This window comes from Rosa rugosa, chromosome 4, assembly GCF_958449725.1.
Source record: "Rosa rugosa chromosome 4, drRosRugo1.1, whole genome shotgun sequence".
In the NCBI taxonomy this organism is placed as follows: Eukaryota; Viridiplantae; Streptophyta; class Magnoliopsida; order Rosales; family Rosaceae; genus Rosa; species Rosa rugosa.
This window is the reverse complement of record NC_084823.1, coordinates 13,414,249-13,423,380: the sequence shown is the minus strand read 5'-3', so window position 1 is coordinate 13,423,380 and position 9,132 is coordinate 13,414,249. Positions and strand designations below refer to the sequence as shown.

Below are 9,132 nucleotides of genomic sequence, written 5' to 3'. Positions count from 1 at the left end.
TTCAATTACTGACAGTGAAGCTGAGTGATCCATACTGGATTCCATTTGGGGAGGATGAATATGCACAAGTAACAGAGGTTTGTAAAGTTCCTGTCTCTATGGGAAAATTTTATAAAGAAGAGATTACTTGTCATGTGATTGACATGGACGACACTAATGTGCTTTTTGGAAGACCATGGCATGAAAGTGTCAATGGTGGTTATTGCAAGGACAACACATATTTATTTAGGTGGGATGCGCACAAAATTAAAATCAAGCCTAGAAGGAAGAACATCAAGAATGACCATCCTGAGATGTGTGAAAAGAAACATGAAGAAGCCACTTTGAAGATTGAAGAGAAACTTATTAAAGACAAGGAAGCTGATTCATTCATCACATCGATATCCATGTCATGCATGCTTAATAGTGTTCAAGACCAACCCAAAGAGAAGTCAATGGCCATTCCTTTTCAAGTGGAGGAGCTTAAGTTTCAAGATGCTTATTCTAAACTTGTCTACGGTATTGGATTCATGGTGATACCTTTTAATTTCGAGAATATTGAAGTTGATGGCTTATCATGTTTTATTCCTACTAATGATCGAGCTGCATTCAAGAGGAACTCGAGGTCGAGTTCTTTTCAAGTGGAGGAGACTGATGTAGGACGAGATTTTAGCCAATTTCAACAAAGAATCTCGAAAAGAAAGAAGCGTCTCTACATTAAGAAGAATGATTTGAATATTGAAAATTGGTATTCAAATAGGCTTCTTAATGATGAAATTAATCATAAATTACTATTTTGGATATATCGGGATTCTCGAGCAAAATCTTGGTTGGGATTCCAATTACATATTTGCGTAATATTCTTTAGTATCTAGGATTCTATTTCTGATTTTTATTTAATTAGGTTTCCTAGTTTTAGTCTATAATAAATTGTTCTTTTTGTTTTCTAGTTGTATTAGGTTTATGCTATGTGCTCTATATAAAGCACCTCTTAGATTGTAATTTTCATTGAAGTTATCAATAAAAAACCAAATATTAGAGAAGTTTCTCTATGTTTCTTACGGCTGTGCCCGTAATTGCTAGTGGATTCTAGCTCATCTCATATGACTTTCGACGCTTGACGGAGTCTCTTACTATCGTGTTCACGCTTCCCGCATCAGAAACTCTGCTCATACTGTGCTTCTTCTTCAGCTTAGTGTTCTATTGTTATGACATCATTATCAGTCCTTCCAAGGAATTGAGGATCTGTAATTGACTGTTTGCACTCTGGTTTATGTCATCACAAGATCCGTAAGAAGAAGTATGACTGATGCAAGAAGCTCAAAAAATATAAACCCGGCATGAATGCAATGAACCTAACATATCGAGTATGTCTTCCTAGGCTAATACATCTTGTACATGTAATTTTTTTGTCTAATCACACTATTTTGCCAGAAAGAGAAAAAATGATGATTCTTTTGGGGTTTTATGTTCTTTAATGAATTTTACTAGTTTTTATAGTAGAAAGAAAATGTGGAAGAAAATTTCAGGGTACCTGCTTCCAAATTCTAATGCTAGCAAAGAGGTTACATCTGAATTTGTAACTCTTGCCACATCTCCAACTAAGAAAACTTTCCATGTTTCATGTTAGACTTGAGATGGTTTTGGGCATCATCTTAATCTGTAACTCTTGCCATGTCTCCTAAGACCTGCAGCTAAAGCCCCAAAAGTGACTCACAAATTATTTGCGAAAACAGCCGGAAGTAAAACTATAATGATTTGTAAGAAATAGCAAATAGTTACCTGCTTTCAGTGGAAGAGGAACTCAATTCCCTCTCAATCAAATATTTACAGTAGTAGCCTTTAAGCTTTACAGTTTCAGGTGATCATGGTTATCTCCTCATCACTCTGTGAGTTTATTTGTATCTCTGTTTCAACCCTACTGAGAAACCAAGAGAGTCCGTCAATTAGAACATAATCAATATTTCTACTCGAGAAATCTGTCATGCAACAGAGAAAGCCGAATCAGTACGTTCATAGAATTAGTATACATAATTACAGGACAACGATCTCCTTTTTATACAAAATTAATGGAGGCTTCAGAAATGATATTTCGAAAAGTAACGGATATATCATGCATGCATATGCAGCCTAGCTAGTGATTATTTGAAGATGCCAAAAAGAAAAGAAAGAAAGAAATCTAATGAAAGAATTACTAAGCGAGTAAACAAGAGCAAAATTACCTCTCAAAAACATTTGGTATTACCGGATCAGGTATTATAATACTCCGCCGACATTTGGTGATGTAAATTCTACTGACCGGTGTGTTTTTCAGGAAGAATGGCAGGTTCATCAGCTTAGGGCAGTACTGAATTGTGAAGGAAACAAGGCATGCATGGCATAGTTGTTTCAATTTTGGGAATAAATCAGAGGATGATGATGTTTGAGTGTTCATTATTCCCAAAAATGACTCCTTTTGCCCTTTTTGTTTGTTTGTTTCAGAATTGCAGTGTTCCACTCATCTAGCACGTCAACCATCTCATAAGAGACATCTTTCAGTCGATCCAACCAGTTCCTCACGCTAGCCTTCTCCACTTGCTCCTTCTCAGCATCCTCAATCGAGCACCGCTTGAATTGCTTTGAGATTGCTGCTGAACTTTTTTACCTCTCTCAGCTTTCAAAACCAGTGTCGCAGCTCCCTTTGTGTGGTCAAAAGCAACTGCAGCCAATTGTTCCAGAAGCAGGTTGATGAGTGCCTCGGCCATATTGGAAGCTGAAACACAAACACAAGAGCTAGAGATCAAAATCTCACATATAAATGTAGAATGCCTGTGAGGCTATTATGGGTCTTCTACCAAGTTTGTATAGAGCACAAATTGTCAAGGCCAAATCCAGTCAAACTATTCGTGCAAATAATAGGCAAGTGGTGTCTTTTCATTAAAGTAGTACAGGTGGTGGTCTCCTTTCATTCAAGTAGTGTAGCGCTGATTGTGGTGGCATGGATGATATGTAGATGTATCTTCATTTCAATTTCAATGTTGTAGATCCTAGAAGGAGCCTAGAGGGGGGGTGAATAGGCTCACAACCAATTTTTTTCGTTCAAAAAACTTTCTCAGGGATTGCAACAGGGTGATCAATCCTGAGAACTGATATTGAACAGAAAGTATTGTAAATTCAACAAACCAACTAAAACAATAAAGAACACATGTTTTGTTGACGCAGTAAAACTCTATCAAGGGAAAACATCTGCGTGGCCTTTACTCTTGAAAGACCAAAACCAAATCACTAATGAAACAGATTACAAGTTTACAACACTGGGATTGCACTGACGCGGCAATCCTTCTAGACTAACTCACTAGACTGTTGTAATCACTCCTTGCTAATTGTTTACACAAGTGAACAACTCAGAAATCTCAACTATGACACAAGCTATGAACGCAGCAATTTTGACTTGGAGATTTCACCTTTGAAGCTTACAATTCCCAACTGAACTCATGGGATGCAAGAGATGAATATGCATGAATGGTTTTGTGTTTTTCAAATTGTTTTCAACATGGAACAAGACATTTTGAAAAACAGAAAACCAAAGAGATAAACTCTTTATAAACAAAGGGACTGAAACACAAAAGTATTTTCAATACCCGAAATGGAACAGAGAACCCATATATATAGAGGAAGAAGAGAAGGGACAGTTCACTCAAAGAACCCTTAATCTCAATTGGAGTAGGTAAACCCATACCCATAATTTCATATTGCCCATGTAAACCCATGCTCCTAATTTCAATTGGGAAACCAATTCAAGAACCCAAAACACTCAAGCTCCATAATCAAAACTGACATAGGAAGGGAACCCATGAAAAACCATTGACTTTTTGAAAGAGATGCCATGTATGAGCTTACTTGAGCCATGATGAAGAGGGGTCTTCTTTTGATCTTCAAGTTTGAAGCTTGATCTTGGACAAGATAGCAAGATGAGATGGGATTGGGAACCACGACAACAAGGCAGCAAACTGAGATGAGGTTGCAAGTTGCAATTGAACTTTTCTTCAAACTTGGTCTTGGTGTTTGACAGCAAGGCAGCCCCAAAGAGAAGAAGAGGCAAGTTCAATTATGCTAAGATGGGGAAGCTGACAGCAAACAGATCTTCAAGTCTTCAAGGGGGGTCTTCGACAGCAAGACAACCACACAATTGTGGGATAAATTATAATTAACCACTTATGGACTTGGGCTGCATACTTGGACTCCTAACCCATGGGCTTAATAGGAGAGATGTTTTGTTAAAGTGAGGAATGCCAATACATGATATACTAAAAATGTTGTTTGGTGAGTTGAGTTAATCTGAGACTAAAATAAAGGAAAAAAAATCCTCAACTGAAAAAATGGAGTGATTTCCATATATTATTATAATACATTATACTAGCCTTCCTTCACACATGCAAAGCATGTGCAAGTAAATTTATTTATTTATTTATTTTTTTTTCAGAATGGTGATTCTAGTTGGGCCTCTAAATTTGATATTTGGACCTCCAACTTTTTTCAATTATTAATATACTTTGTTAAGTCATATGAAAAGACAAATAAGGACAAAGAGAGAAAACTGAAAAAAAAAATACTCTTCTTAAATTACCTCTCTAAATATAACATTCAATTAAATTGATTTTTTATTTTTTATTTTTCCGGAATTTCCTTATATTGACATATAGTTTTAAAATTTACCTAAAATAATTAAGTAAAAACAATAATTTATATACATGGCCCATCATTTAATACAAAAATAAATTCAAAACAATCTGATTTGGAATTTCCTTAAACTAAATTCATTGAGTATTATGATATAGTTATTACTCGATCTTCCAACCCAAAACCCTTGAAATTCCTTCTTTTAGCAAATTCAAAAGGATTCCAGCTGTTTGGACCCAAAATGAACATTTTGGCCTGACAAGGCATGTGTTGGAGAAATTGAGCCAATGTCAGTGGCTCAAGCTATATATTGTCGACAAGCTCGAAATATATATTTAGAGGCTAAATAAAGCCTACTATGGAAGCATGGAAACATGAAAAGTCAACTTTAGCACATTTTCCTACTTCGGCTAGGAGAAACCGAGCTAAACAAGGAAGGAGGGGCGGCAGACTGACCAAATGAACTTGAAATGAGCTGAAACTCTGCAGATCCATTCTAGACAGCCCAAGGATCATTTCTTATGAAGAGTGCCAGAGCTTTTTTTGAGTGTAAGGCCTTCAAACAATCAGCCCAATTTTCTACAGAAGCAAAACTGGAAAACTGGACCTGTAAGAGGTCCAGCAGCATTTTCGGCCCAACCACATGGAATAAAAATCTGAAAATTTGTCAGGATGATCTAGTGGAACATTTCATATAAAGAAGTCGAAGGCATATAATGAAGTCTTGTTGGAGAAATAATTGAAGGAATAAAGGGGCAGAAACTGACCTAAAACCAGCTCAATATTCACATGTTCATGTTTCCTACCCACATGAAGAAAGCTAGATGCTTTTCTCTTTTTCCTTGGATATATTTTTCTTCTACAATCTCTTTAATAGATCATCACCACTTCCATGTTGCTGCACCTTCATGCTTTGCTTTCATTTCATCTTTTCTCTATCTTTTCCATATTTTACAAGTGAACTTAGATCTACTTTCATTATTTTTCTTCCACTCATCATTTCACTCTTCTTTTTCTTCCCTATATAAACACCTTCTCCTCTCATTCTAAGACACACATTCACAACATCAAAACATCTCTAAGATGATCTAAGTTCTCTCTAGAGCAAACCTCTCTAAGAGCAACTCCTCTCCTTCTCTTTCTCTTAGCGGTGATCACACTCCTAGTCCTAGTCTTCTCAGAAGCCGACTTTCAGTGCCACCAAACCCTCTGTCAACGTACTTCGGTCCTAGTCTCCTCGGGAGCCGACGGTAGTGCCGCGACCACAACGGTTACAGAACCAGCCAAGCAAGGGTAACGCCCTAGCAACCCAGCCAAGCTAAAGTCACGCTTTAGCAAGTTCTCCTCACTTCCCAGTGGTTCTCGCTCTGCTCGATCTACAACATCGAGTATCGATTGTGATTTTCAAGAAGCTCAGCAAAAGTCCTTGCCACGAGGCACAAAGAATCCCACGACGAGGTTGGTGCTCTCCTCGTCCACAATTGCTTGAAAGAAGTCAGGTCAAGGGACACCCTCGACGACCGCACCCGAACGGTGCTGGCACGCCCGCGCAAGAAAAGAGACTGTTGACCAGCTGCAACAAAATTGGAGCCAAACATTTTGGCACGCCCAGTGGGACCTACTGTAGAAGTTTTTCTCCCACCGGGCTTCAAAACAAACATTTTGGCACGCCCAGTGGGACAAGGTCAGAAGGTTTTTTTCTTGAAGCACATTCAACCACCGGGCTTCAAAACAAACATTTTGGCACGCCCAGTGGGACCACATAAGAAGTCTTTTCTCTTGAAGACATTCAACCACTGGGCTTCAAAACAAACAATCTGCACGCCCAGTGGGACTACACCAGAGTCTTTTTGTGTTCACCATCATTGGGATGCCAGAGGAAAATCTTTACCAAAAGAAATTCCTAAAGTGAATAGATGGTCAATGTTGCCACCACTGGCGATACTGCCATTAATGATGAGTTTATGCCTATTCCCATCCCAGAGGGGGCAAGCATTGAGGAACAGCTGGCGATCATCATGGCCAATGTCGAGAGGCATAAAGAAAAGCAAGCCAGGGACATGGCCAGTTTGATCGCAAAAACAAAGCAGAGGTTTCGCGATTGGGACCAACAAATTGAGCAGAACGCTCGAGAAGCTAGAGAACAATTCTATAAGCCTTTCTTGAGCAGCGACAAACAGACCACTCAACATGCCGCGAACATCACATCTGAGTTCACAACCTTACGCGAGGAAGGTTCCAGCTTGGCTAATTCGCAGCAAGGCGAATTGGGACGTCAAAAACCTGCTCGCGAAGAGGTCATTTCTGAGACTAACTTGCCTATAGGTGGCAATCAACCTAAGGGTCTCACTTGTGAGTCACAGCCTTACACAGAGGCTGTGCATGGAGAAGGTCATCAACAAGATTGTTCTTCGGACAAGAAAGTTGTCTCTGAACAAATATCTGATTTCTCCACTGATCAAGCCAAATACGTGGCTACTGATCAGATGTATGGGGGGCAAGATATGGCCCATGATCATCCCTTTGATCAAAAGAAGCAAGTTCATGATCATTTTAATTGTGACTCTGCTACTGGACGTCATGGGGAAGATGATCAAAATCAGGACCAACTTAATTATCAATTAAGTTGTGGCCTACAGAAGCCAATATGTGGCTTTATTAATCAATTCAATTTGAAGTTCTTCATATATTCTTCAAGGCCAAGCGGTGGCTTTGATATATGTGGAGGGCACATCTACAACCCACGTTGCATGAATGGCCAGAACAATTATTCTAGTGGCCAAGTTGTCCTTCGCAACTGAAAATTTGAGTATCATCAATACAAGTTAACTCTTGTTTACAATTATCCAGCAAGTGAAGCTCTTGATATGGAGAATTCAGACCAGCAAGTGGTCGTCTATAATGGCCAATCTGTGGCTAATCCTGAAGACACCATGTTCTATGACATGGTAGTTGGCAACAAAGCCGATCTTGGAACATCTTCATCGCCAAAAGTGCAATTGAAGATCATGTTTCGCCAACCAACAAATATACTTGGGGGGTAAGATTACTCCTCTCACGAGCCAAATTCCTCCAAATTCTTCAACGAGAAGTGTCTTTGTTCTTTTCCTATGAGCTCTCACAGGAGGGATTTTTACCCTACAAATTTTGATACATCGGAGCTTGGAATGAAGCATAGATGGCCTCCCCCGTGGTCTTCTAGAGGTTAGCCAAACATAGTGTTGCTAGCCTCTTTCTTTCTTTGATTTTAATTTTTTGTTAATTTTTCGTTTCTATTTTTCTTTTCATTAAAAAAAAAAAAAAAAAAAAAAGAAGAAGTTGAATTTGGTAAAGGGGTTGTGAATCATAACGGAATAGGTGAAGTCTCTTTTGTCAATATTGGCCTAAACTCCTTATTGGTGCCTAGTTCAGGTCCCTTAAGGTTAAGGGCGGCTTTTATTAACACTTGTTGAACTGTCTTCACACTTATGACCTTTCTCATCTTAGTAAGTATAGCCTATGTGAAATGGTGTCTAGAAAGGGGACAACGTTCATGACAGGTTCTTGAATCCAGAAGTGCGTGCAAATGGGCCTAAACCACTATGTGGGAGTAGCTCATGCCAAAATGGATCCTGCCTCTCTTGTTCGCCCTCCCCCACCTGGCCATTTCAGTAAAGTTGCCCAAAGGATTTGAAAGAAAATTTGTGTCTAGGCGACTATACTTGGGCCGCATGTCTAAACCTTGATTCACATTGTCTTATTGAATTCAACTACTTATAAAAAAGAAAAAATAAATAAATAAATAAATAAAATTAAAAAAAAAAAAATTAGTGCAATCCATAATTACTGAGGAGTCAAAACACTGAGGGATTAATTTATTAGCCAGTCTCTTCGCATAAGCCTTCGTGGGAAATTCTAGTGTTCCTACACTCGCGAAGCCCATTCATGAAGGCCTGTTTTTGAGGCCCATAATCATTTCTTCGCTATGCCTAGCAACACTAGGGGGCAACACTATACAATACTAAGCCCATTTAGCCTAACAAAAAAAAAAAAAAAAAAAAAAAAAAAAAAATCATTAATACAACTCTTAAGGGGCAATTCTAAGTGTTCCTACACTCGCAAAGCTATTAAGCCGAGTCAGCGGCTCCAGAAACTTTTTCCAGCTTTGCCCTCGCAGGAAAGGCTGAGCTCAAGGGAAATGTGAGAGCCACCACCGTGACCGCCACCTCCATCGGAAGTAGTCTTCATGTTACCAAAGATGTCCTCACCATGCATGGGGAACAGAGGAAGGGTTTCAATCTCCATGTTCATAGATCCATAACCACCATAGTTCCCCATCTGCCCGTTAAAAGCAATCACACCAGCTGAAGAAGCAGAAGCAGATGCAGAAGATTCTAAGTTAATATACTGATCCTCAGGTTTCCAATTGGTACCATTGTCATCACCAACAAGCCCTGATCTTTGCATGGGCACATGAACATCCGAAGTGGACCTCTTCTTCCGCTTCTCCCGAGC

General features: G+C 39.0%; 1 long non-coding RNA gene across 1 annotated transcript; it reads right to left on the bottom strand.

Moving 5' to 3' along the window:
• Window positions 1-1,042: 1,042 nt before the first annotated feature.
• On the bottom strand, window positions 1,043-4,086 carry LOC133707520 (uncharacterized). The gene is made up of 4 exons (XR_009845154.1): window positions 3,859-4,086; window positions 2,202-2,731; window positions 1,762-1,900; window positions 1,043-1,673 (listed from the first exon to the last, which is right to left on the bottom strand). It is a non-coding gene; the product is annotated as an uncharacterized LOC133707520 (long non-coding RNA).
• Window positions 4,087-9,132: the final 5,046 nt, after the last annotated feature.